This window comes from Camelus dromedarius, chromosome 34 (assembly GCF_036321535.1).
Source record: "Camelus dromedarius isolate mCamDro1 chromosome 34, mCamDro1.pat, whole genome shotgun sequence".
Taxonomy (NCBI): Eukaryota; Metazoa; Chordata; class Mammalia; order Artiodactyla; family Camelidae; genus Camelus; species Camelus dromedarius.
Window position 1 is genome coordinate 10241490 of NC_087469.1, and position 25938 is coordinate 10267427.

General features: G+C 53.8%; 1 non-coding gene across 1 annotated transcript; it reads left to right on the forward strand.

Annotated features, from left to right (window-relative positions):
* Window positions 1–16051: 16051 nt before the first annotated feature.
* TRNAT-AGU (transfer RNA threonine (anticodon AGU)) lies at window positions 16052–16124 on the forward strand. Its single transcript has one exon. It is a non-coding gene; the product is annotated as a tRNA-Thr (tRNA).
* Window positions 16125–25938: the final 9814 nt, after the last annotated feature.

The following is a 25938-nucleotide window of genomic DNA, read 5'->3' on the forward strand; positions in this document are numbered from 1 at the left end:
TGACTGTGTCACCTCCATCCCTCCAGAAGCTTTTATCAGTATCACAGATGCTGATTCACAAGATGCAGGTTGCCAAGGAAGGTGATTAATGATGGCAGCTGTGGTCCCTCTCACTCTCCCAGCCTCCCTGACCTTGTTCTCCCTCCTCCTCTTTCCAGTTTTCCCCCATCACCACCATCTTTTAAGAAAAGAGATAAACATTCCAGGCATAAGAGGAAGGGGAATTGGGCCCTTCTGGAGTAGCTGCTATGGGTCAGGCACTGTGCCAGTCTCTTTCATTTGTTCTCATTTAACAATGTACATAGAGAGATGCTGTATGGTGTCCTGGGATGCAGGGGAGGGCTGTGTTCTTTCCATGTCCCCATAGAGGGCAGTGCCAGGCTGATTTCCCACAGACACAATTGCTATCCTTTGGCACATATGTTGCTCGTGTTGGCTCTGATGTGCACGTTGTCAGAGTGCCAGGCTCCAGAGGAAAAGCCCACGTAACCCTAGAGCCTTCAATGTCGAGGCTGTCAGGGACCTTAGCAATCACTCACTTTCCTAGAAAGGGTGAGATGGAGGCTCAGAGGAAAAATGACTTGTTCAAGGTCACACAAAGGTAGCCTCTCCTGACTCCCATCCTAGAGTTTGTTTTCACATCCAGCTTCCATTCTCCTGCTGTATTTTTACTCTCTGGAAGCAGGGACACTGTCACTGAGAGATTCAGAGCTGCAGGATAAAGGCTAAGGAGGAGTAAAGGTCATCAGCAAAGGAGATTTAAGGCATGAGGATGGCCTCTCCTGACACCCACCTCTGAGCAGCTTCACTCAGCTCCCTCCTTGAGTGATGGGCCTTCTTGTCATAATGACTAGAATGGGCTGCCAGCCTGCTGATGGGGCCTGGGATGTGACAGAGCCTCTTACACTAAGGCAGCCTCCATACAGTGGACTGTTTTCCTAGTCCTTTTTCATTGCATCCAGGTGTGTGTGTGTGTGTGTGTGTGTGTGTGTGTGTGTGTGTGTGTGTGTGTGTCTGTTGGGGGCCTGGGATCATGAAGGGCTGCAGAATGTATACTAATTGTGTACATATTGGACTAATATGCATGCAGAACTTCAAGACCAGTTTCTAATTTATGGGATATGAGAGTGGCATTCTCACTTCCCTTGTTCTGAGGAACTCCAAGGAGTCATGAAATGGGTGACAGAGTCCAACTTCCTCTGTTGGCTTTCTCTAGGTCAGGCTGGGCAGTTCGGAGAAAGGACTGGGCTCAGCCCCCAACTTCCTGCTCTCTGCAGCTTTTGTCCTTCAGTGAACTTGGAAGAGGGATGGAGAGACAGGACTGGGAATTCAGGTCTGGCATATCTGAGAACATGAGCTAAAGTCCATGGCCCCATTTGCTTGAGGAGTGTTTGGTTGGGTAGTAGAGTCAAGCAGTGTTTTCCCTCCTTGGAGTTCAGTAAATTCAGCACCTTGGACAGGGTCCGCGACAAGGCTGTGAAGGCAGGAACGCCCTTCACGCCCTTTGGTAACCCCACCAGGCCTGCGGGTCTAGTGGTCATGGGTGCCAACACTCAGAATTCCCAGTAGGTCCAGATCTGGGCCCCCAGGATACTGGGTGGACTGGACTTTCATGACTGGACTCTCGGAGGACTTGACTGCCCAGGACTGGTCAGCAAAATGCAAGGGAGTCCTGGGATTAGGCTGTTCCTTCGGAGGCGGACTTATAGACGTGTTGCCAGGACTGCAGTTGCTGGAACTGGATTTGGGGAGGTCATATCCTGTCTGTTTGATGTCCAGCTCTAAGCTCCTTGAGGACTGCTGTGCCCCTAACACTTAACAGAGAGCCTGGCACGTGGTAGGCGCTATTCAATGATTAATTATTGACTACATTTTGAGGAGCTTGATGGGAACAAAGAAGAGACCTTGAATGGGCCTCTGTTGGGAGCTATCTTCCCTGCCCTGATTGATTTTCTGTTGCCCTCACCAGGAACCTCTCTCCCCAACCACGCTGGTCTCCCCTACTTCCCCATACCATGTGTACCCCTTCCTCTTGACATCTGGTTACCTCTAATCTATCCTTCAAGGCTTCTCCCAAGGCTACCACCTGACCCTTCCCTGACTCTTTCTTCACAGTGCAGTGAGCTTTCTCTTTCCTAAACTCCTGGGTCACTGATTTGCTGGACCCCTTAACATTGACAAGGAATTCATATTTTATGTATGTTATGTATGTGTCTTAGCTCCATTTTGGCATGCCAGAGCTTAAACAGTTTTTTAAAAAATTTAATATATTTTATGTAACCCAATAGTATCATTTCAGTGTGTTCAATATTAAAAAAATTATTAATGAGATATTTTACATTTTTCTATTCAAAATCTATGGTGGGTTTTATACCTTGAGCACATCTCATTTCACACTATTCACATTTCTCAGTAGCCCCAGGTAGGGTGGACAGCGCATTTGAACAGTTTTTGGCACTGAGAACAGGCTATTTAAGCTCGTGTGGTGCCAGGTGCCACCCCAGACCTGTTTGCTGGGTGTCTGCAGGCTAGAAAGTCCACAGAAGCCCAGATCTTGGGCTCATGCTCCATCTCTCCTGTTCTTCACTCTGTAACTAGCTAGGACTGGTCCTCCGTTCTTCTGTCACCTGCCCCTGTAAAAGAGGGGATCATTTCTGCTTCCCTTCTATAGCACCAGAAGGCTCTAATGTGCTTTCTCAGGTTTCCCACAAATAGAAGGTGCTATATTTCCTTTTGCATAAAAGATTTCAGCCTATATGCCCCTACATTCTATTTTTCCTCATCTTTCCCTCCTCTTGTACCCCCCACCCCCAAACTATCCTAGAATATTGAGAAACTCTCATTCTGAAAGAATTGCCCATCCACTGCTGGAATAGGTGCTTTGAGAGGTACTGAGTGCTCCATTACTGGAGGTGACCAAGGTGAATGGGCTCCTGCAGCTGGGCTGAAGCAAAGGGGAATTCCGCATGGGCGAGAAGTCGAGAAGGAGAACTTCAGATTCCATGACGTCATCAAGCACTTAGAGTGGAAGTTGATAACGGACTGTCTGAAGAGGTGAAAAGTACAGTCGCTGGCCTCAGAGACTATACCTAGTTCAGTTGGTCAGTTGTGGAGACAGAAGTGATACGGAGGAAATTGGGAACTGGCCTGATTTGCCTTTGCCTTTGCCTTTGCTGGCATAAGTTCCTTAGAGGACTTGACAGTGGCAGAACATGGGAGCCCTGGGAACAGCACAGAGTGGAGGCAAGTGAGGAAGCCCATCCTTCCTCCTGCAGAGTTGGATTCTGTCCCCTTAACATTTCCTGATGCCCCGGGCTGCTGTCTTGGGTCACCTAGCACGGATTCTGCCACTGCCTACATGACAGGCAACCCTCTGCCTGCTGAGTCCTCTCCTCTGTGGGCTATAGAGTCCCCATTCCTTCACAGCTCTTTGTACGAGGGAGGCAGTGGAGTGTAGGGGTTAGGAGTGTGGATTCTGGAGCTGGATCTCCTGGGCTCGAGTCCTGACTGCACAGCTTACCTTGAGCAAGTTCATCAGGCTCTCTATGCTTCTGTTTTCTCAGCCTGAAAGTGGGCTGACATCAATGCCTGCCTCACAGGACCATCATGAAAAGGTAAAGAGTTAGCAGTCGTGCTGGGCACTTGAAAGAGTGCCGGGGATACAGCATCATATCAGCATTTGTAAAATTGCATACATGACGGGGCTGCCCCCTCCCCTGCTGTGATTGTATCCTTTTGGAAGTGCCTTGGTCGTCAGTGTCCCTTCATGGCGGGAGATCCAGGACTGAGCACAGGACTTTAGGGGCACCAGATCTTGACTCCTCTCCTTCTGGGCACTGTTCTGTTAGCCTGACCCAAGACACTTATGTTTAGACATTTCAGCGGCCTCATTGTGTTCTTATCTCACGTCAAGCTGGTTTTCAGCTAAGCCCTGAGTCTGTTTTCCACATGTATCTGAGAAATGGGTTCTAACTCATCCCGTACTTGTGCAACCAGATTTTGCCTCTAAGAACAGAATTTCCCGTCTCCTTTATCTGCTGTTGTGGGAGATGCTACCTACTACCTAGCGTCATATTGGCCATGTGGATGCTGTCCTTCTGCTCAGGAGCATCTGAGCTCGCCGTGGTCTCTGACAGGCAGGGGCCGCTGGGACTGGGTGATGCGGAGAAAGCAGACCTGGTTCTTGTACGTTCTCTTTGGCCTTGGTGGTCTGAATCTTCCTTTGCCTTTGCCAGAAGGCTTTGCTGAAAGGCTGTTCATCCCTCGTGGATCTTGTCCCAGGGATGGCTGGCCCTCAGGATGTTCTTGTGAACTTGCCTGGTCCTTTTCAGGCCTTCATGGCCCTGTCTGCTTGTCTGCCTTCTTTTTCTCTCCCAGCTGCTGGGCCTTGTCTCTGGCCTGACACCAGTCTGAACTTCCTCTTCGCTTTCTGGATGGCTCTTGTCTCTGCAATTAAAAAGGGAGCTCTCTGAGGGAAGCAGGCAGATCCCCTTCTGTTTTCTCCCCACCATTGTTTCTGCATGGCACTGGTGACCAGCTTTATCCTCTCCACTGACCTGATTATTAGTTATAAACCAGTGTTTCAGAACTGTGGGTACTCCTTTGCTCAAGTCCATAAAGAGCTTTCCTGCCTGGGACTCTCATTTGGGGTGATGCCACCAGAGAGAGACAGATATAAGCAAGGAGACACAGGGGAAGACTGACAAGGACTGAGAAATATACAGAGAGGCATGCAGCGTCTCCCAAGCAGACACTGAGAGCTGCTTACGGGAAAGGATGGAGCAAGAGATAGAGAGGGATGGAGGGAGAGCTTAAGGATGGAGTCACTGACAAGTGTTTCTTCCTTTCTAGAATTAGAGCTGGGAGGGATCTCCCAGTCCCTCCCCTCACTGTGTAGGTGAAGCCACTGAGGCATTCCTACTCCCATCTCCCACTCTCTCCTCGTTCCCTTTTGTTGCTCTGCCCCTCCCAAGACCCCCTCTCTTTTGGCTCTGAATATTCCTTGGATTGGAGGACGGATGCTCCTCTTGCCTCCTGGGAGAAATCTCTGTTCCCTTGGCAGTTTTTGGAGAGATGCTAATCTTCTTGTTCTTCATTCAGTTTCCTTCTTTCCACCCTCTGCTGAGTACCAGCCAGCCCCTCTCTTGGTCCCCTACAGTCAGCAGCTACTAAGGAGCTTTAAGCCCTCAGCAGAGAGCCTCCCCAGACTCAGAGAGGGCAGTGGCAGGCTTGGTCGAGTGCAGCATGGTGGGGGGTAGGGGGTTCAGCTCTTCTCTTGCAGCTCGGGGAGGCAGGCATCACCCATCTTGCAGGCTGAGCAGCAGCAGTGAGAGAATCCATCACCCCTCTCTCTCCCCGGCTTAGCCCAGCCATCTGCAGCGCTAGGTGTGTGACTGAGCCTTGAGCAGGCTGCGGGGCCTGAGGCTGTCAGATGGCAGATTCTCATCCCGCCTTCTGAGGTGTTGAGGAAACATGAGATGCACCACCAACCCACAGCATGGCGACGTACGTGGCTCTGCCATATGCCAGCCTTGGGGTGCTCAAGTCTGCACACCCTGGGTGTGGGCCCACCTTCCAGGTGGGAGGATGTGATGCCTACGGGGCAGCCAGAGGCAGGCTGAGAGAACTGGGTGTTTCCTCCTGCCGTGGACTCCGGGAGCACGGGCTCGGCTTGGTCCTAGTAGGGAAGGCGGCAGGGAGCTTCCCGTGCCTGGAGGGGGCTCATCCAGCTGCTGAACATCTGCAGGGCCAACCAGCTATGGAGCACATTTGTCCAGGGCAGGCTGGCAAGGAGATGCTGACTTGGTATAGCTGTAGCCAGGGGCGTGAAGCAGAGGGATGGAGAAAATGATGTGTCAAGGTGCCTCTTCATGCGAGGTACCCAGCTAGTCAGGCCTGAATCTCCCCCGCTGGGGAGTAAAGGGTTCTAGGACAGGCAGTGAAGCATCTTCCTAAGACAGAATGCCTGCCAGCTGAGCGCTGTTCTAAGGCAGGTCGACGCAGATTTATGCTTCTACACGGATTCAATAAACACCATAGCCCTCACCCTCCCACATGCTGGCTGGCAGACGACTGCAAAGACTCACAGGGGATCTGTGAGGCTGGGGGCTCAGTTGAGTCAAATTGGGGTTCTGAAGATCCCAACAGAAGGGGCGCTTGAAGGACCAGGGATCCAGGGGAAGGATTAAGAAAGCTGACCTGGCTCCTGCCTTTAGACATCCCACGCCTGCCTCCAAGCAGGCACATGTCTGCCTGGGTCGCTGCTGCCTTCCGGCTTTTCGCTGACTTCAGCCCCCAGATTTGCAAAACGAGGGTATGGAATGCATGGCCTTTAGACTTCCTTCTATTCTGAGAATTCTGGTGTCCTGAGTTCCCCACCCATTTCCTGTCCTCTCTGCACGCCGACAGAGTCCTCTCAGCTCCTGGTTGGGGCAAGATCATGCTGCCAAAACCACCCCAGGTCGGCCTGTCCTCTGGGCTCCTGCTCTGGAAGAGGGTACGGAGGGCACCCCCTCCTGTGGGGCCCAGTTCTGCCCTGGCCAGGAGTCTTCTGCTCTGGAAAGGGGGTGTGTGACCAGGGCCCTTAAAGCACCCAGCACCCTGCACCCAGACTGCTACCAGCTCAGAGAACCAGGGGTGTCCGTGCTCTCCTCCCGCCTTGCCATTTTACAGATGAAGGCATGGAGGCCAGAGAGGGGAGGCCCTTGCCCGAGGCCCCAAAGCTATCACAGACTGGTGGAAATGGCTCCAAACCCAGGCCTCCTGGATGTCAGTGTGGTGAACAAGCACTGTCCCAGGCTACCTGCTGGATCGCATTCCCCGGAAGGGACACCCTCCCGGCAGGGGTTCCCATAACGCTACCCCTCTTACCAGAACAGGGAAGTGAGGGCAGCAGAGGCAGCAGCAGTTGGTTCCCACTGCTTCAGCGGCACGATAGGCGCTCTATGTCCTGCTCTGTCCAGCTTCCTCGGTGCTCCTGTCTTCTGGCCCCCGACCAGCACTGGTCTAGAGCCCCTCCCCCTTTCACCCAAGGCTCCCCAGGCACCTGGAGTTGGCCCTGACAGAGGGAAAGGGCAGAGGGCAGATGCTAATGGTGGGGTTTCTGGCACAGTAAAGAACCAGGGTGAAGGCAGTGCTTTGGGGCAGGGGCCTGACTCCTGGACGCTTTGGGGGGGCATCACGGGAGGGTATGGGACATGAAAGTACGGGACAGCATGACCTCGGAGCCCCAGCATGCTCTGGGAGGCTGCTCCCCCCATTCGCCTGCCAGCTCGAGGGCTAAGAGCTTCAGATGCCACAGCTGCTGCCCCGCCGGGTGCCCCTCGCCCGCCACAACTGATTGCAGTGTGTGTCATTCCATTTTTAACAGCCCGGCTCGGCCCAGGCTGCCTGAGCCGATCCAGAGGCGGGCCCTGCTGTTGATTGCGGCTAAAAATACCGGTGTGGCTTCTGATGAGAGCAGGGGCTTGGCTCCCCCTTCACCCGGCACCTTGGCTCTCTGCTGCCTTCCTGCAGAGTGCTTTGGAGGGGACTGTGGGGGCTAAAGGCAGAGAAGCCAAATTACTCCCATGCCCTTTGCGAGCATTTAGATGAAAAGCAGAGCGGCTTTCCAGATATTTGCAGACCTGATGGCATCTAGGGGCTTTCTGAATGTTTTGGGTTGTAGCTATTTTTTTTCCCAAGTGGACAGTCTTATGGCATTCTGTGATTCGAGGTGTGTGATTTGCTGGATCTATGCTGGGGAGGAAAGCTGGAGCTTTCCTAGGCTACCTCCCCTTTCCTCTCTCTCCTTGGTTTCCCACTTTCGGTCAGTGGCTAAGTCCTGTGGGTCCTCTCTTCTGTATAATCTCTCCCATCTGCCAGCTCCTGCTCCTTTCCATCCCTGCCTCTGCCTGGTTCAGGCCCTCACCTGAGTGTTTTCCTGGCTACTGGGGCCCCCTACCACCCTCTGACACTGGTGCACGTAACTCACGGCTGTCAGGATATATTCCTAAGCTCACCTCCCATCAGCCACTCCTCCGCTCCGAAATCTAACCCCTCAGCTCAGCATGTAAGATCTTCCATGATCTGACCTTGATGGATCACCCTAGTCTTAGTTCCCTCCAAGTTACCCTCAGTACCAGTCACACTGGGCAAATCTCTGCTCCTGGTACAAGCTCCAGGGTCATCTTGCCTGTGTTTCTCTAAGATGGTCAGTCTGTGGGAGGCTGAGTCATTTCAGGGACATTGCTGATTAACATGATCACGAAGTTTACTGGTCTCCTTGCTGAGAAGTGGGCTTTGGAACAGAACAGTAAACCCTGTCCTGGGAGCCTGGTCACTAGGTTGGAACATTGAAAAGCAGTCTACTGGGGTCTTCTTGCTTTCACACCCGGGTAAGGGACCTCACTGAGCAGGTAGAAACGGGGATGTCCTTCCTCGGAACAGCCTGGACCTTGCCAAGGTACTGAAGGTTCTTGGTCACAGAGCATGCTGCGACATCACTCCTAGACCCTTGACTGAAGGGCTGGACCCAGGGTCCACCCCGCGTTGAATTAATATTGCATTCACAGAAACAGCGATGAGACAGTCTTACCAGATGGAGCTCCCCTGGCCTGGACTCGGGGCAGCTGCCCATCTGGCCCAGGCAAGCTGCCTAGAAAACCACTGAACGAAATCAAACTATAGAAACTCTGTTTCCCAACCTGCCCCTCCCCCCAGCATCTGCCGCCATAGATTCTCAAATGGCAACGTCAGTAAGTCAAGCTCCTTTGTTGACCGATGGGAAACTGAGGCCCAGAGAGGGGAAGGGGATCTTCTGAGTTAATGACAGAACCCGACCCACAACTCACCCCTCCTGGATCCTTGTCACGTGTTTCTTCCCACCACAGCCTGCTGCCCACCTCCCGTGTCTCCAGAACATCCTTCTCTCCCATGAGAGACCCTGCTTCTTTTTCAAGGCCTGACCCGTCTTTCCCCTGAGCTACCAATGGCCCCATCCTGAGTGTCACTTAATGAGTATTCTCCACGTCTCATCACTACTCCTGGGCTGGGAGGTCCCTGAGGGCAGGGATTGGCTTGGTTTCAAGTTTGTACCCAGTTCAGGGCCTGGCAGTTAGAAAGGGCTCAGAGAATGTTTGTTGAATGAAGCGATGAATAATTCAAAAGTCCGTTCTATTGAACTTGCATGTGAAGATGGGTGTGGTTCCTGTTGTAGGAATTCATGCTGCTTTAAAGCTGAATGATGCAATCTCAGGGCAAGAGGAGCCCCGAACAGAGGAAGCGGCGTTCTCAGGCTCTCCATCCAGCTCCTCTGCTTCTCCTCTCCTTCCCACTTGCTATTGGCCTGTTTTCCCGGGACAACACCAACACCGGCTACTTAGGGTTGCCCTGTCTGTAGCACATTGTCTTTCCTGCTCACCTCTGCCCCGAGGGGTTAGGAGGGGAATCAGCAGCTGCAGTGTCAGCTTTCTTGTTTCTGCTGGGTACCAGCTGCAGGGAGAGTAAGGAGGAAAGGAGACGGTGGTGCCAGAAGAACACACCACTGGGAAAGTGGAGCAGGTGCTATGTTTTGTTTCTCTGGATTCCCTGGGCTTAAAGAGGGTGCGTGTGAATGTGACAGTCTTACCCAAAAGCCCTTCCTGGTGGCATTGCAGTGAGGCCCCGATCCTTCTGTCTCCTTCACCTCCTTCAGATCTTAGGCAGGACTGTCTGATTGCCGAGAGAGAAACCACTCAAACTTGTTTCAGGAGCAGGGGATTTAGCTCAAGGATGCAAGAGTGCCTCATGGGACCCACCACCAGAACATTCAGGCCTCAGGAGAGTTGAGAGGTGCCCGGTGACCCGGCGAACTGTTCCTGCTGCCTGTTCCCCCACTTTGATGCCACACTGTGAATCACCCTGATGCTCTCCGCGCTCCACTTTCCTGCCTTACTCTGCAGATCAGTTTTCTTCGCTTGCTCATCAACACATGTTCCTAAAATAGCTCCTCCATCCTCCCCCTACCTGCCCTGACTGCCTGACCTCTAGCTCCAGGCCCTGCCCTAGACTGACTCCCAGGCTCTGGGCCCTTTAGTGCCAAAACCTTAAGACAATCTGATTGGCTGTTGGTCAGCCAATGACTTGTCGTCTTGTGGGTCAGGTGTCCACTTCCCATCTAATTGTATGAGGCCAGCAGACAGCAGTAGGTGGTACAAGATGCTGCCTTCTCAGGATTGTAAGTGGGCAGGTTTGTTAGAAGGGGAAACCGGGGAACCCTAAATTTTCCCTTAGGCCAATCAGGATTCAGTGGAAAGTAATCTCCTTTCCAAACCCATGAGCATTGTCAAGGGTGTCCCTAGAAATGTTCCCATTACCTGTGCAGGGTACAGATAAAGCCCTCCTCCCGCTCAGTTGCAGCCTGGGGCCAGGAGTGTCCAACACCTCAGTCTCGCCTTCCCCCATATGCTCAGGCTTGAGTGAGGGCAGCCTCCACCACTTTCGAGCAGCTCTCGCCTCCTCCATCTCAGCTACTGTCTTGGAGCTCCTGGTCCCCTTGATCCAGGGTACCCCAAGTTGTTGTGGTGATGAGGGCAGGATTTGGGGTCTGTGGCTGGGGTGAGGGGCCTCCTGGTGCTTCTGGGAGAGCCTCCAGCCCATTGGTCCTGACCTGAAGGTTGTCTCCTGCAGCTGTTCTGAGCACACTCTGCCTATCTGAGGGTGTTAAATCCTTTGGGGTGGTTTAAAATATGTCCACAAATTCTTGGATGCTCCTTTAAAAGGTGGAGCCCAATTCTTCTCCCTTGAGTGTGGTCTGGACGTAGATACTTGCTTTTAACATATAGAATAAGGCAGAAGTGATGGTGTGTGACTCCTGAAACTAGGTCATAAAAAGTACTGTGGCTTTTCCCTGGTTCTGGGGAAGCAGCTACCATGTCCTGACACTCAAGCAGTCCTATAGAAAGTCAACGTGGGGAGGACCTGAGGCCTCCGGCACACAGCCATGTGAGTGAGCCACCTTGGAGTGGATCTTCCAGCCCCAGTCAAGCTTTCAGATGCTCATGCCCCCACTGACATCTTGACTGTAGACACATGAGAGAACTTGAGTCAGAAAGAACCATCTTGCCAAACTTTTCTCAAATTTCTGACCCATACAAGCTGTTAGATAACACGTATTTTTTATTTAAGCCACTAAGTTTTGGGGTTATTTGTTACACAGCAATATATAACTAATGAACCCCCGTATCAGTATGTGTCCCTCAGGTATTTGGCATTTCATGGGAAAGATGTTAATTCACTTTTTAATTTCCGCTAGGAATTTGCATAACAAAGTATAAGTCCAGTGGTGGAAAAATTCAGGCTAGAAATCAGGTTTTAATTCCGGTTTTACATACTCACGAGGTCCTGAGGAATTTGCCTGATTTCTTTATCCTTTTGAGTTGCTGTTATCTCATCTGTAAAATGGGCCTAATTTTCCTGTGTGCTTACAAGATTGTTATAAGGATCAAATGAGATCATAAATGGGAAAGTGTTCTGTAAATTATAAAACACATTACACGTATGAAGACTAAAATGTCAGGATAAAACACGAACTATGACAGAACTTAAGGCTTATGCATAATATGAGCTATCATCTTTTTAGAGTATCTACCTTATTTAATCCTGACAAGTATTACTCAGGTTGGTGTTTCAATCCCCATTTTAGGATTAGGGAACCAAGGCTCACCTGAAGTCCAGGCTCTTACAACCACACTGCCACTGTTTACACCCTGAAGAATCCAGAAAATTGCTGATCTCCATGAATAATAGCCCCAGGCTCTGGCCCCTGAGTTCCTCCAGTGGCCTCATCCAGCTCCAGTGGCCCCTCAAAGGCTCTGGCAGCTCAAACAGTCAAGATCCTGACCGCTTCCTTTGTGGAATGAGCCAGCCTAACACGCTTTATCTTGGGTGTGTCCTGGGGGGTGGGAACAAGGGGTCATGGGGGCAAAGTGACTCAGACCATCTTGGGGATAATAAACCAAGCCCTGCCTGAAGGAGAAAAGTTTGGAGAACTACAGGCGGAGACCTGTTAGTGAGAAGTTAAAAGCCAGATTTGCTACAGTTAAGCTCTGGATGATGACCCAGCAGGGAGGTCCTCATCCGTCAGTACTTGTGGCTCTGCGAGGCCTTCAGACCATTTCCCCTCTGGGCTGAAAGCCTGCCCCGCACATCCTGATTTCTTGTTTAGGGACAGGGGAATTGCTTCAGTGAGTCAGGCCACGCAGTCCAGAGCCAAGAGGCCAGCTGTCTTACAGACAATTGCCGCCCCTGTATGGTCCTGCACCACCCCAATTCTGCTCCTGGTCCCACTCTCTCTCCCCTTTGCGGGCCTGACTTTGTATATAACAAAGGATTGCTGAGAATTTCCCCCAGGTGCGCCTTGCTCAGGTCCAAGGTGCCCCTGCCTCCAGCCTTATCCTGGTGCTGGGGTCAGCGAGTTCATATCCCCTTTGCCTTTGGAAAAGGAAGGCTCCTTTGCTTTTCTATGGTCCTGGGAGGAAGCCGCTCTCTCTCCCAGCCTCAGAGCTGCACACAGCCTCTGGGGTGAGGTGGGGACAGGCAAATTGGGGAGCCTGGGGACATGGCTGCAGTGGCAGAGCCTGGGAGCAGGGTGGGGTGGGCACGCTGACTTCTCTCTGAGCCTGAGAAATCTCTCTTGGTACTGCTCATGGGCCAAGGCAAATGTTCTCTGGCTCTGGGAGTACCCGACTGCCACCCGCCGCTTGCTGGGTCTGGAGCATTTGTCCCTCACTAGGGGAAGGTCAAGACGCTGCTGAATTGCACTTTCCTCTCCCTTTGCTGTGTGTCTCTGAGGATGAGTCATTCTCTTTCCCCTCCTGTCTTCCCCACCTCCCTCCCTCCCTTCTCCACCCAGTCACTGGATCCGGGATGAAATCTGCAGCCCAGTCTGGCTGCCTGGGCCTCTCCCCAGGGGGTGGGCTCCCAGGCTCCTCAGCAGGATAGGTGATCCTCATCCTAGGCCTGGGGGCCTTAGGGTTCAGCCTCCTTAATCTTATCCCCACAAATTGAGTAGCTTCTATGTGTCAGGAACTGTGCTAGACACACAGATGTGCCTGATTCCTGCACTCATAGGGCCTAGAGTTGAGTGGAGGAGAGGAATATTAAACACGAGATCACACAACATCCTCATAATCATAGATAATTAACACTGTGATATGTGTTATGAGAAAAAAGTACAGGGAGCTTTGAGAAGGCCAGAGAAGCACCACGTGTAGATGGGGTGAGGGACGGTTCAGAAGCCCCCCGGAGGAATGGATAGTAAGGTGAGATCTGCAGAACAGAAGAGTGAGAAAATATTTCAGGGAGCAGAACCAGCACACGCAAAGGTCCTGTGGTCAAAAGAAGCTTGGCGCTTTAAAGGAACAGCAAGCAAGAGTGTGGATATTCAGTAAGCAAGGGAAGAAGGGAGGGAAGGTGGGGCTGAAAAGAAAGGAGGGCCAGGGCATGTAGCGCCTTGAAGATCAGGCTAAAGAATCTCAAAATTTATCCTAAGGATCAGTTTGGCAGTTTCTTAAAGAGTTAAACGCGAATTTACCATGTTTAGCTATTCTATTTCAATTGCTGTATTTACCCAAAATAAATGAAAATATACGTGCACAAAAAGACTTGCATGCAATATTCATAGCAGCTTTACTCATTATAGACCCTAAACTGGAAACAACCCAAACGTCCGTTAACTGGTGGTTGGATAAACACACGATGTATCCATACAGTGGAATACTGCAGAGCAAGGAAAGGAATAAATTAGCCATTGCTCCATGCAGCAGCCTGAGTGAATCTAACGTTGTTACGCCGAGTGAAAGCATCCAGGCACAAGAGCACACAGTGCATGGAATTCCAGAAAAGGCAAAATGAGTTCGCGGTGATAAAAACCGGTTCAGTGATCGCTCAGGGTGGGACATGGGAGGGGGTGTGGGATGTTGACTGGGTAGGCATCCAGGGAACCTTCTGAGCTGATGTAAGTGGGATGGGCTGGTGGTTACCCAGGTGGATATATTTGTGAAAATTCATTATCTTTCCATTTAAATGGGTACATTTTGTTTTCTGTAAGTTATATGTCAACAAACTCCATCTTTGAAGAAAAGCACATTGTTGTCTTGAAATGAGTGTAGTTTCTACCACCCAGATAAACAGACATACCATTTGCACAAACACAGACAACGCAAATAAGTTGTGATTAGATTTGTGCCCCCCCCCTTTTTTTTTAAAGCCCTCTGGCTTCTATATGGAGATGAAATTGGAAGGGAGCAGGTGTGGAAGTGGGAAATTATTGGACGAGTTCAGGCAAGCCAGGGTGTTGGTGGCGACTGTAGTGATGGACCAGAGAAGGAGACAGGAGGAGACTGTGTCCACCCCAAGGCTGGGACATGTGCTTCCTCTCCAAGGTTGAGGGACTGTCCTTAGCCTTCAGCTGGGTCTGGGTGGATGGAGCCTGTGGCCCCAGGAGAGGACTCACATACTCTGCGGTGCACATCTGTGGGCAGACATGCTCCCCTGGCCCCTGTGCTCTTGCACATATGTGAGCCTAGCCAGCCCTCAGCCATCCATCTCCACACTCACGCTCAGCCCCAGGTTCTCGAACATTCAGGCTCACATTCATCGGCTCCCAAGCCCCACGTAGCCTGGTGGATCAGGTTTGAATCATGCTTCCCTTACTGGTTAGCTGTGTGACCTCAGAGCAAGGGACAGCCCCTGCGCCTCATTTTCCTCATCTGTAAACTGGCAGCAACACTGGGGCCTGCCTCCCGGGTGGCTGGGAAGACTGGCCCCGAGGAAGGACAGTGGGCAGTTCACACTGTTCCCGCACCACATCCTGGATGCTCTGTAGTGAGGACTCGAATTCCACATTCTCTTTCGCTTTCATTCATGCCCCAGAATTAGCAGAAGGTGCAGCAGGAAAGGGTAGTTCGTTCTCCGTGCGATCATTCACTCCCCCGCTGCACCCCCTTCCTGTCCCGGGGTCCTGCATCTGCTCCGGCCCCGCCTCCCCTTCTGATGCACTCCCCTGGATCTGCCCAGGAGCCCAAACTCACCTTGGGCATCAGTGGGTCCTCTATCCTGCGCCTGTGCCGGCTGGCAGGCCTGGGGATGCAGGGCGCAGTCTCCGCCCCTCGTGGCCTGGCTCCCTCTGTCAACCCATCCTGCAGCCTCACACCTGGTCCCCAGGAGCCAGGCCCGCTCCCAGCCCTCCTGGGAGGCTGAGGTAATTGGCTCAATTAATCAGCGCAATTAGCACCTTCCGTGTGAGCGGATCAGCTCAAAGCCTACCCAGCCTCTGTCAAGCGGGCTCAGCCAGTGCCAGCCCGCTGCTAGGCGCAATGGCTGGAGCAGAGGGCCTGGCGAGAGGGACTCCCTGCCCTAGATGTGCTGGCCGCAGGGTCAGGAGGTCAAGTTGCCAACAACAGGGCACCTGGGACTGCGTCCTTGGAGAGAACTTCCAGCTCTGCCAGTCATAGTCACCTGCCTCCGCCCTCTCCTCTGCCCCTCCCTCCCCTGCCCCTTCTTCCTGCTCTGGTCCAGACCTTCGTAGGGGCTTAGGGCCTTCCTAGGGGCTTGGGAGTAGGGGTGAGGTGGGCCTGGCCTCTGAGACCCTTTTTGTTTCTGGGTGACTTCTCAGAACACCCGTCTCAGGGTCTGAGTTTTTGGAGTCCCTCCCCATCCCTCTTGGTGTAAGTGCCTTACCCTGTTCTGCAGCCCCCAAGACTCCCTGAGTGTCTGCTGCGTTCAGGGGCACCTGCCTCGTCCTCCCACTGAGCACGATGCTCCGAATGGGAAGTCAGCAAATGCTAGTCTTGGTCACCGATCTCTCCGGCTTCAGTGTCCCCATCCAAGAGGTCCAGATGAGCTCTTGGTTCCTTTCTTGCCTTCCTTACATTCAGGGAAGAAACTTGGAGGCACTGTCTCTCAGCCCCTAGCCCAGTGCCGGGCACACCCCCAGGAGATCAGTTGGGCTGCCCAAAGTTGTGGGCCTTGGTCCCCGACTCTCCCACTCTTTGGCTCTGTTCTCCTTCCTCCAGAGGAGGGGCCCTCGTGGGGAGGGTATAGCTCAGTGGTAGAGCACGTGCCTAGTGTGCACAAGGTCCTGGGTTCAATCCCCAGTACCTCCATTAAAAAATACTAATAAACAAATAATCCAATTAACCTAATTATCCCCCCTCCAAAAAAAGAAAAAGAACAAACAGAGGAGGGGCCCTGGGCTCTGCACTGGCAGAGAGGTGGTGCTCAGGGGCCTGGCTGCCCAGGCAGAGCTAGAGTGGGCTGCTGGGGAGGAAATTCCAGGGAGAAGCAGGCAGTCCCCAAGATGAGAGCCAACAGAGAGGATGTGATGACATGGGCCTTGGAGGCAAAGTCCCTGGGGGGTTCCCACAGGAATGGCCCAGATGTGTCCCTTCTCTCCCAGATGTGTCCTCCACCCTCAAAATACTGACTCTCCGTGGACTTTAGAGATCTGCTCAAGCCTTGGGACCCGGAAGCAGGGCAGCAAGGGTTGCTGGGCTTCTGTTTTCCTTTTTCCTGTGGGTGGATAGTGTGTCCTCACACTTTCATCTCCTGTGTCCTCAGGGCCCTGGCGCCCAGGTGCCTGGGGGATATTTACAGCTCCCTTGGTTGCCAAGGCGGCTGGGCGCTGGGGAGCAGGGGACAGGGAGGGGGCGCAGAAAGACTGGGTTCCTGACGACTGACTGACAAACAGGAGCGATAGCATCTCTCCCAGCCCTTCCCCGGGGAGCCTGCTTACAGAGGAGTTCAGCCCGAGTCATCTCTGCCGTCAAACGTACCTCTCTGTCTTGTGGAGATAAACTCATCATTCCCAAAGGCAGGCGGGGAGGCCGTGGAGGGGCGGGGTGGCTGTCGCGGCAGGCGAGCGGAGGGGGCAGAGCTGCACGCACGTGTGTGCCGGCTTCTTGGCCCTACTCCTGGCTTCTGGGTGGCTGCGGGGGGTAAAAGTCTTACCAGGAATGCTTCCTTCTCCTCTGTCCTTCACAAAGGGCCTGGCAGGATGGCTGATGACCCGGCTTCCATCCACCCTGCAGGAGTGGGTGGGTGGGTGTGTTCTGCAGCAAGGGGGGTGGTGGAGATGCAGGAGTGAGGCTGTCTCTCCAGAAAGGGAGGGAGATGTGGAGATGGCTCAGCCTTGTGTGAGTCCACAGAGCAGGCCCTCTGGTCCTCTGCATCCCTCGCCGAGGCGCTCAGGCTGTCCCCAGTGGAACTGGACTGAGAGGTTATCTTTCGGGGGTTCCACTCTTCTCAATTGCTAAATGAGCCAGCAATGCAAGATAATAGTTTTTAGCTTTTTGGGGAGCTGTAGATCCTTTGAAAATCTGATAAGGACAACAGACCCTCTCCCCATCCAAAGGCACACGTGTGCACACATGTGGACAAGAGTGTGTGCACACACATGCACTTTTGCCTGTTGTTTGTGGGAATTCACAGACCCCCTGGAAGGCTCACCATGTTCTCCAGATTCAGAAGTCCTGGGCTTGATGTCTCCCAGTCTAGTCATGTATGTGTGCACTGCATGTGTGCAGTGATGCGGACCTGGAGCCTGGGAAGGCCTGGGCCGTATAGAAGTCTCTGGCTGAGGCAGGCATCTTGGGCTGAGCCCAGCCCAGTTCTGCAACTGCTGAGGGTGTCCGTGTGACATGTTGGGGTAGGCACAACTATGGGGGGCCCTGATACTTGCCACAGGGCTGTCCCCTTTCTAGCTACATCCCCTCCAGCCTCCTCATGCTCACTCCTAGTGCCCCATTAAATGTTTAATGGGCCACATGGAGTGTGTTTGGGAGATGGGGGGTGGCCAGGAGTCTGCCAGAGCTGTGTGCACTGCACTGTGCGTGGCTGTCTGTGGGAGCTAGAGTGAACTGGTATGGGGACCGTCACTGTCCTAGGCATATCCCAGGTCCCAGCAAGACAGAGCCTGCCCAGGCTTCTCCTGTTCTGCTCTGAATTAGAGGACAACCTTGCCTGCAGAGACTGAACATTTTGGAAAAAAAAAAAAAAACCTCCTGGTTTACTGTGCTGGGATCTGCCCTGATCGGCATCCTCTCCTAAATCCTTTACAAAAGGATAGTAATGGAAATAGCCATTACTGCAGCCTTGCTATGCGCCATGATCTCATTCAATTCTCCAAACTTGCTATAAAGTAGCTCCTACTAGGGTCCCATGGGCGGACAGGGAGCCCGAGCACAGAGATGGAGGGACATGCCTGAAATAGCACAGCTGGACACTGTCTGAGCAGAAGAGTCTGTCTGTCCCAGGTCTGTCTGTGCCTGTGATCATGCGCTGTCTCAGGAGCCTGTGTGGGGACATTAGGGAAGGACTGAGGTCACTGGTCACCCCACAAGCTAGTGCCCTCGCACCAGTGCTACCAGGACAGCAGAATGATGGCATCTGAAGCCAGAAACAGGGCAAGAGACAGGGCACTCTCCTTGTGTGTGTGTGTGTGTGTGTGTGTGTGTGTGTGTATGCATGTGTGTGTGTGTGTGTGTGTATGCCTGTATGTAAGAGGGAGAGAGAAGCAGGTAGGGTTTGAGAGCACCTGGTGTGGGGACGCATGGGGAGAAAGCACCCCTGGGTGCGAGGAGAGGCTGTGTGGAGGCTAGGACAGTGCCTCTCTGTTCTCTCCTTTCCCTGGTTTGGACTGGGTGAGCGATATGCCTGGGAGCCCCTCACTCAGTTGCCCTCCCAGGTTCAGCCTGGTCCTGAAAAGGTGATTTCCAGCAGGTGGGCTCTTTAACCCCAGTGTTTACAAATTCACTGGATGCCCTCACTTCCCTGCCCTCCGACTGATGTTCCACGACCTCCCCGATGTATGCGCAGCAAACAGAGGGCACAGGAAGCCTCCGCAGACCTGACCTGAGTCCTATAGGCCACAGCCAGGGGAGGCCTTTCCCCGGGAAGGCTCCAGGGCCCCAGAACCGGGAGCAAGAGTGTCGGTCTCCTGCCTCCCTGCCCCTCTGGATCTGTGCTGGAGGCCCGGGCTGGGACAGCTTCCCAGCTCAGTGGGTGGCTAGGAGTTACTCATCCTCACATTCAAGAGCAAACAGCAGTGGCTCAGCAGGGAGGGCGGAAGTGGGCCGACCTACCCTGAGCTTGTGTTGCCAAATTTGTTTGTATTTATTTTAGTTCCTCTGCACAACATGGAAACAAACGTGCTTCTCCCTCTGCTTCTCTGTCTCTGCTCTTCACAGGTAGTGACGAGGGGGTGTGGCTTAGCTCAGGACCGCCCCTCCCTTCCTGGAGAGACTCCCTCTCTCTGCCCCATTGACAGTTCCCCAAGGAGAGGTCAGAGGCTGGGGTGCAGGGCTAAGGGTGGGCAGGGGGAGAGAAGCCATGTAGATGGCGCAGGGAAGGGGTAAGTGGCCGGGCACCAGGAGTCAGGAAACCTGGGTTTCCCACTAGCTTAGCTGTGACCTTGGGTAACAGGGGCTACCATTTAATGAGCACCTACTAAATGCTTTGCATTCTTTCACTCAAAGATCCTGAGTAGCAAGAAAACCTACCATAAAGTGATAATTATGTAACGTGATAGAGGCATTAATTATTGCTACGATGGAAACCATATTACTATATATATAGTACCAAATTAACATGTTTTACATCTTAAATTTACACAATGCTATATGCCGAATATATTTCAATGAAAAAAACCTACTATCATTCTTGGCACCGGAGGGGGGACAGCGGTAACAACTTGTCCTCAAGGAAAGTATTTTCCATTAACCCTAGAACATAGGTATTCTCTCCCATTTTATAGATGAGGAAACAGGCTTAGAAGGGCCAGTGCTTTGCCCGAGTTTGCTCAGCATGCCTCGCTTCCTCAGTGGGTCCTGTAACCTCCTTGGTCTCAGTTTCCTCCTCTGTAAAGATAAGGAGTCAGATTAGAGGGTCTCAAACCCTTCCACCTCTGATGGTCTACACTGAGGGCATGAGGTTTGGAGGGAGGAATGCCCTGGGGGAACAGACACGCGCCCCCAGTGTTGGCAGGAAAATGGAGAAAATGGCTTGGCTCTGATGTGGGGTGAGCTGGGAGGCACCACAGGGAAAGGACAGGAGCATTTTGAATCTAGGACACAGCTTGGTGGCTTGTTCTTTTGAGGGCCAGGCCCTACGCCTGGAGGAGTTCCTCTCATCCTTGAACTAACAGCAAAATGCTCCAGGAGGAGAGGCTGCGCCTTCATTCTGCAGACTGTGTTCATCCCGCACCCTGTACCACCATTCAGCTGTGCCGCCCAGGCCCCGACTCCTTCTCATGTGCTAGACGCTGAGGGAGGAGCCATCTTCAGGTTGTCATCCGGCCTCAGGCATCTCTGCTCCCACCTCCAGCCCCAGCCCCCAGCCTGCAGTCCAATTTCCACAGCACCTTCTCCCTAAATTGGTCTGGCGTAGGGGAGCTGACAGTGGGAGAGACACCTTGCTTGCAACCCCCAAGGGAACTGTGTATAAAAGTCCCCAGGTGTGCCGAGAAGAGGCAGGGAGACCTGTATCCCTCAGGGCCACACAGCTGTGCAGCAGAGCAGGGACACTGAGGGCTAGAGGAGAATTACAGGCGAGACTCAGAGGCTGTGAAGACCCAGGAGGGGAGACAGGGCTTCTCCATCTGGAGAGGATAAGGCCGGGGAGCTGGGTAGGGTGTGTGGGGTGGCAGGGCACCCTGGACAGTGAAGGCGCATTGCTGGCCTCTTCTGCAAAGTCAAAGCAGAGGAGATGGTCTGAAGCCACAGAAGCAAGGTCAGACCAGAGAAAGGACTTCCTAACTAAAATGTTTATCGTGGCTGAACTGGGGGAAGCTTCCTCCAGAAGGCCTTTGCAGGCTGGCTAACCTCTCTACACCTGCGACAGTGAGAGAGCAGCTCAGCTGGGGACAGACTTCTGGAATCGCTGACCGCCAAGGGGTCTTTGTAACCCCGGGTCCCAGAATCTCACGCCTAAACACTGCTGCCTGCTTGTATATCAGGAGGGACCAGTGTTGGGCAGATATTCCTGTAGTGATGGGACATGATGATCCTTCCTGACCCTCTCCGGTGGAGAAAAGTCAAAGGGTCAGTCTGAACGCCACCACCCTACCCCCGCCTCCCCTGCCCTCCCACCTGCCTTGGCTGCTCTCAAGCAGGTCTGCCATTGGAAGTTCCTCTGCAGGTCTGCCCCGCGGCATGCTCTGACTGGCAGGGGTCCCCTGGTAAGGGCCCACCCCTCCCGTCGGCAGGGACCTCGGGAAATGGATTACTTGTGGCAGAGTGTCACTAGGCTCAGCGTGGCACGGCGAGCAGGGCTGACAGTGGAAATTGGAAGCTAGCTGCTGTTTGACAGGTGTATTATTCCCGCTGCCCTCAGATTTATTTACCAAACAGCATGCAGAGCCCCAGAAAGCTCCCAGAAAGAGGGCGGGAGTTGAAAGCAGGGGGTGGGGAGGCTCTGAAGGGATGAGGGGGACTCTGTGCACTGACGCTGGTGCTGTGTGGGAAGGGGGCCAGGGAGCCTGGCCAGCATGGCAGGCTGGGCCCCAGTGTCTGTGGGACCCTCCTTCAGGATACGGGAAGGCGGGGCTTCCTGAGCGAGCATCCTGGACCAGGGTCAGTGGTTTGGGGTCAAAATCAAATGAGGGTCCGCCCCTCAGTGGTGGTTTGGGGGAAGGGCCCTGCCATGTGCTCGGGGGACAGAGGGGGACATGCTGGGGAGGGGGGGCCCTTAAGAGGTGGGCAGGGATATCAGGCTGCCCTGTGTGGTCATCCAGGTGCCCTTCAGTGCACAGGAGCCTGGCCAAGATGTGAATGAGGTCTGACCTTGAGCCCTCACCTGGTCGCAGAGGTGGGCGCCCTGTCTGTCTGGAGGGGCACTTTTCCCTAGTGTGCATGAAGGTGCCAGGTGGGCTAGTGTGACCAGCCTATGAGGATAAGCAGAATGTTTGGAATCGGACAGGCAGGGATCCAGGTCTATCTCAGCTACAATCAACCCATGTGACTCTGGAAAAGCCCAGCCTCTCTGAGCTTTCGTCTGCTCATAGTGAACGTAGTGGTAACAATGCTCCCTCTCGGGGCTACCTTGAGGAAGAGCTAAGATAATGTACATGAGAGTGCGTTGTAAGCAGTGACACATAGACATAGTTTTTAAAAAAGTTCCTAAATGAATAGAGAGAGAAGGCAGAGTGAGCATTCGTCCCAAATGTTGGCTGGTGAGTCACGGCCGTGGGGACGGGAGTCTGTGTGTGTTTGCGGGAGGGTGGATGTCGGAATGCGGGTGTGAGTCTGTGTCAGCTCAGCTGTGGGTTTGGTCTGAGTGAGATGAGGAAACTCATCAGAGGAGTTTGCTGCTGCCGGAGAATCTGGGGGGTGTGCACGTGTGTGCCAGCTGGGGGTGAGGCTGTGCGTGTGACTGTGTGGTGGGCTCCCGGAGACTGTGACGGAGCACTTTCAGAGCGTGGGGGGTGTGTCTGCACCGGTGTGTGTGCACGTGAGAGTGTGTGTGTGTATGTGCATGAGAGGTAAGGGGTTGGAGTCAGTGTGTGCAGAAGCATACACAGGGTGGGCACGTATGAGCTCGTGTGCGCACGCACGCACACACACACACACAGATCCCTCAGCACAACATGAAGGCAGGCTCACTTCAGTACATCTCCTGTCTCTGAACCTGATGCAAAATTCATGAAACATCAGGTTTTAGAAACACGGAGATGGAGGGTAGCAGGGATTACGTCCCATCCTGAATGGTGAGTCACAGAACAGAGCGAGGCTGAATGGAAAATCCCTTCCTCCCTGGCTTAGCTCTGGGGTGTGTGTGGGGTGGGGCACACCATCTACTTCTTCCTATTTTCTGGTCTGCGGACTTCTTGCTTGGTGATGATGACTGTCCCACCCCTCACCCCCAGCACACTGGCTGTCATCCTACAGGCAGAATTGATGGGACAGCGCAGAGGTTGGAGTGGAGGCAGGGAGAGAGGGAAGCGCTGGGAACCCAGTGGGTCTCAGTTCATGAGACCCTCCTGTGCCCTGTCAGATCAGGCACCGCTGGAGTGGTGGGCAGTGTGCTCTGGGGACCATGGGTGGAACTGGCAAGCAGCATCTCTGGGGTGGGCTATTTCTGGTGACCCCAGACAAACCTCCAGCTTCTTCCTGTCCCGAGTGGTCAGGCTGGAATTGAGACTCTGCAGAAGCTTCACTCTCTCTGCCATTTGCCCCTTCCACACTCATGAGGGTGAGAGGCCCCTGGGCGTGGCAGGGCACAGGGACTTCAGGGCCCTGGTGAAGGGGGCTGGAAGATTCCTCAAGCACTCCATCCTTGCACTGATGCTGGTACCCAGTTTCTGGTCGAGGATCGGGCTGGAAGGTTCCTCAAGCACTCCATCCTTGCACTGATGCTGGTACCCAGCTTCTGGTCGAGGATCGGGCTGGGATGTGGGTGGGACTGGAAGGGCCCCAAGATGAGCCCGGGGTGCTGACCCCTTTGGAGGAAGGCGCTGTAGAGGCCGGCAGGAGCACGAGCACACCAGCTGAGAACGAGGTGGGAAGCCCAGAGCAGCAGGGCCCTGTCATGTCCGTTTATGTTTCGTGTGCTGGAACTCAATGCTCTGGGGAAGAAGAGTGTGAGTTGTGGGGAAGCAATGCCAGAGAGGAGGGGGTGCATCTGTCTCCCAGTCCAGGCCAAGACATGCTCATCACCCGCAGCCCTGTGGCCCTGCTCCTTCTGGGTCCACAGACCCAACCGTCCCTGTGTCTTTTTCCTCTGGCCACTGCCTGGCCGTGGGTGCCACTCCTAAGCTCTGTTGGGAGATTGCGGCCCCCGGCCACCTTGGACTTGGGGCAACGTGTGTTTGTGTCTCCGAACCCTCGCCTCCTTTCTCCTTTCACCGCCTTTCTCTCTGCTTCTCTGCCTTCCTCCCTCCCCCTCCAGCCGCGCTCTCCTCCCGCTCCTCTGTCCACCCTCTTTCCTGAATCTCTTCTCTCGGAGCTCGTAATGCTTTCCCATCCAGTCCTATTCCCCATCCTGCCTTTAGATCCTCAGAGCTGCAGAAGGGCAGGGAATAAAGACAGGGGAGTCATGGGGCTAGAAAAGGCCAGGGGATCAACAGCCTCAGATGCCCCCGGCCTGGCTGCCCCCAGATGGGTGTCACCACCCAGAGAGGAGGGGCTTCTCCGCCACATGCCATCGTGCGTGTGCCCCTACTCACACACACAGCTCCACGCCTTTACACGGAGGGGGAGGGGGCCTTTAAGTGGGAAAGAAAGGAAGTCAAAGTGACCTTGGTGTTTCACGTACATCAGGGCTCTTAAAAGGCAGTGAGTAGATGAGGGAAATGGGTGCGGAGACCACACACTGGCATGAGCTTGTCTGGGCCTCCAGCCTCCCAGAGCCCCCAGTGAGCCTGGCTCTCTGCTCCTGGGGCCTGCGGGCCACTGTTGCAGGAGGACTTATCTGGGCCTTGGTCAGGAGTAGACCAGACCTCAAGACCCAGGGGCTCAGTGCTGCTCCTCAGCTGGGGCTCCAGACCCTTCATGGTGGCCCCACCCTTCTAGTCACTCCCCCGTCCTGTCCCCATGCCCCATATGTCCCTGTCTTTCCTGCATACCTCCTGGCATAGGGTGCAGTGTTCAAACCCCCAACAACACACAAAGAAACAAAAACAAACAAACAGAAGGGCTTGGAATTGGAATTACCCAGTGCTTCCCACAGCCCCCTAGACCTGTCACAAATCCCTCTTCCTCCAAGGCCCAGGTAAGCCACATTTTCCCCCAAAGCTTTCTCAAATTTCTGCCCTCCTGCCTCACCGCATCAGAACGGTCCTCTGCCATTTCCTTCTGCACATGGTGTTGGTGCCTGCTGGATACCTGTCTCCTCTTCTCCCAGGGGGCGGGGACTGTGAATTACTCCCCTCGTCCTCCCAGCACCAGCCACCCCTGCCTCTGGCTGTTCGGCCCCAGCCCAGGACCTGGCGTGTGGTGGAAACTCAGTAGCTGTAAGCTGACTTTAGTGATAGACCGGAGATAGAACCTCGATGGCCAAACACTATGCCCAGTGCACACTGGGTAGATGGCCACAAAATGGACAGCAGTGACCATTTCTTCCTCTTAAAAATATCTCCTCACTGGGATGTGTGTCAGCCCCTAGGATACAGCATGGGAGTAGACGTTGCTGGGTTCGTTGGGACGTGGTCCGTGAGGTCAGGCAGCATTCCTGGTGAACGTGGGGGGACACTGCTGCAGTTGTTAGCTATCCAGAGAAAAGGAGGGTCCTTAGGTGACTGGAACAGGGAAGTCCCCTTGACAGGCAGGAGTGACAACCTGCCTGGATCTGAAGGAGCCTGGGTGTCTGGGAAGCATCCTGGACAGCAGGGGTTAAAGGTGGCACCTGCCTTGTGGAGAGCAGTAAGAGCCATCATTAACTGTGCGTGCACTAAGTCCCGGGGCCTGTGCTTGGCGTTTGGCTCCCGTCACACCATTGTGAGTAGGTAACGTTATTCCCATTTTTCAGATGCGGAACAAGCTTTAGAGAGGTAAAGTATCTTTCTGAGAGTATGCAGATAGGAAGAGCCAGATTTCAAATTCCAGCCTGGTTCCAAGGCTCATAATGGCAGCTGAAGTGTGGATGGAGAAGACCGGGGCGGGGGGTGGAGGACCCAATACGGGGTGCCACATTGGCATGAGCTGCGTAAGTCCAATGACCTGGCGACCTGCAATCCTGGCTCTGAGTTTATCTTGGGCTACCCCTGCACCACTGGGCCTCTATGTGACTGACTGTAGAGACCTCAGGGGCGTGTCAAATGGCCAGGCTGGGACCAGGGTTACAGGGAAGCTGGCCTGGCTGAAGCCTGAGTATGGGTCCACCCCAAGTGGAAGGTGGAACTTGGGCACAGAACTAGGCTTCTGCTTCCTCTAGTGCCAGTCTAAGTGTTCATGTGGCCCGTGTCTCCTCCCATGCTGCTCCAGCACC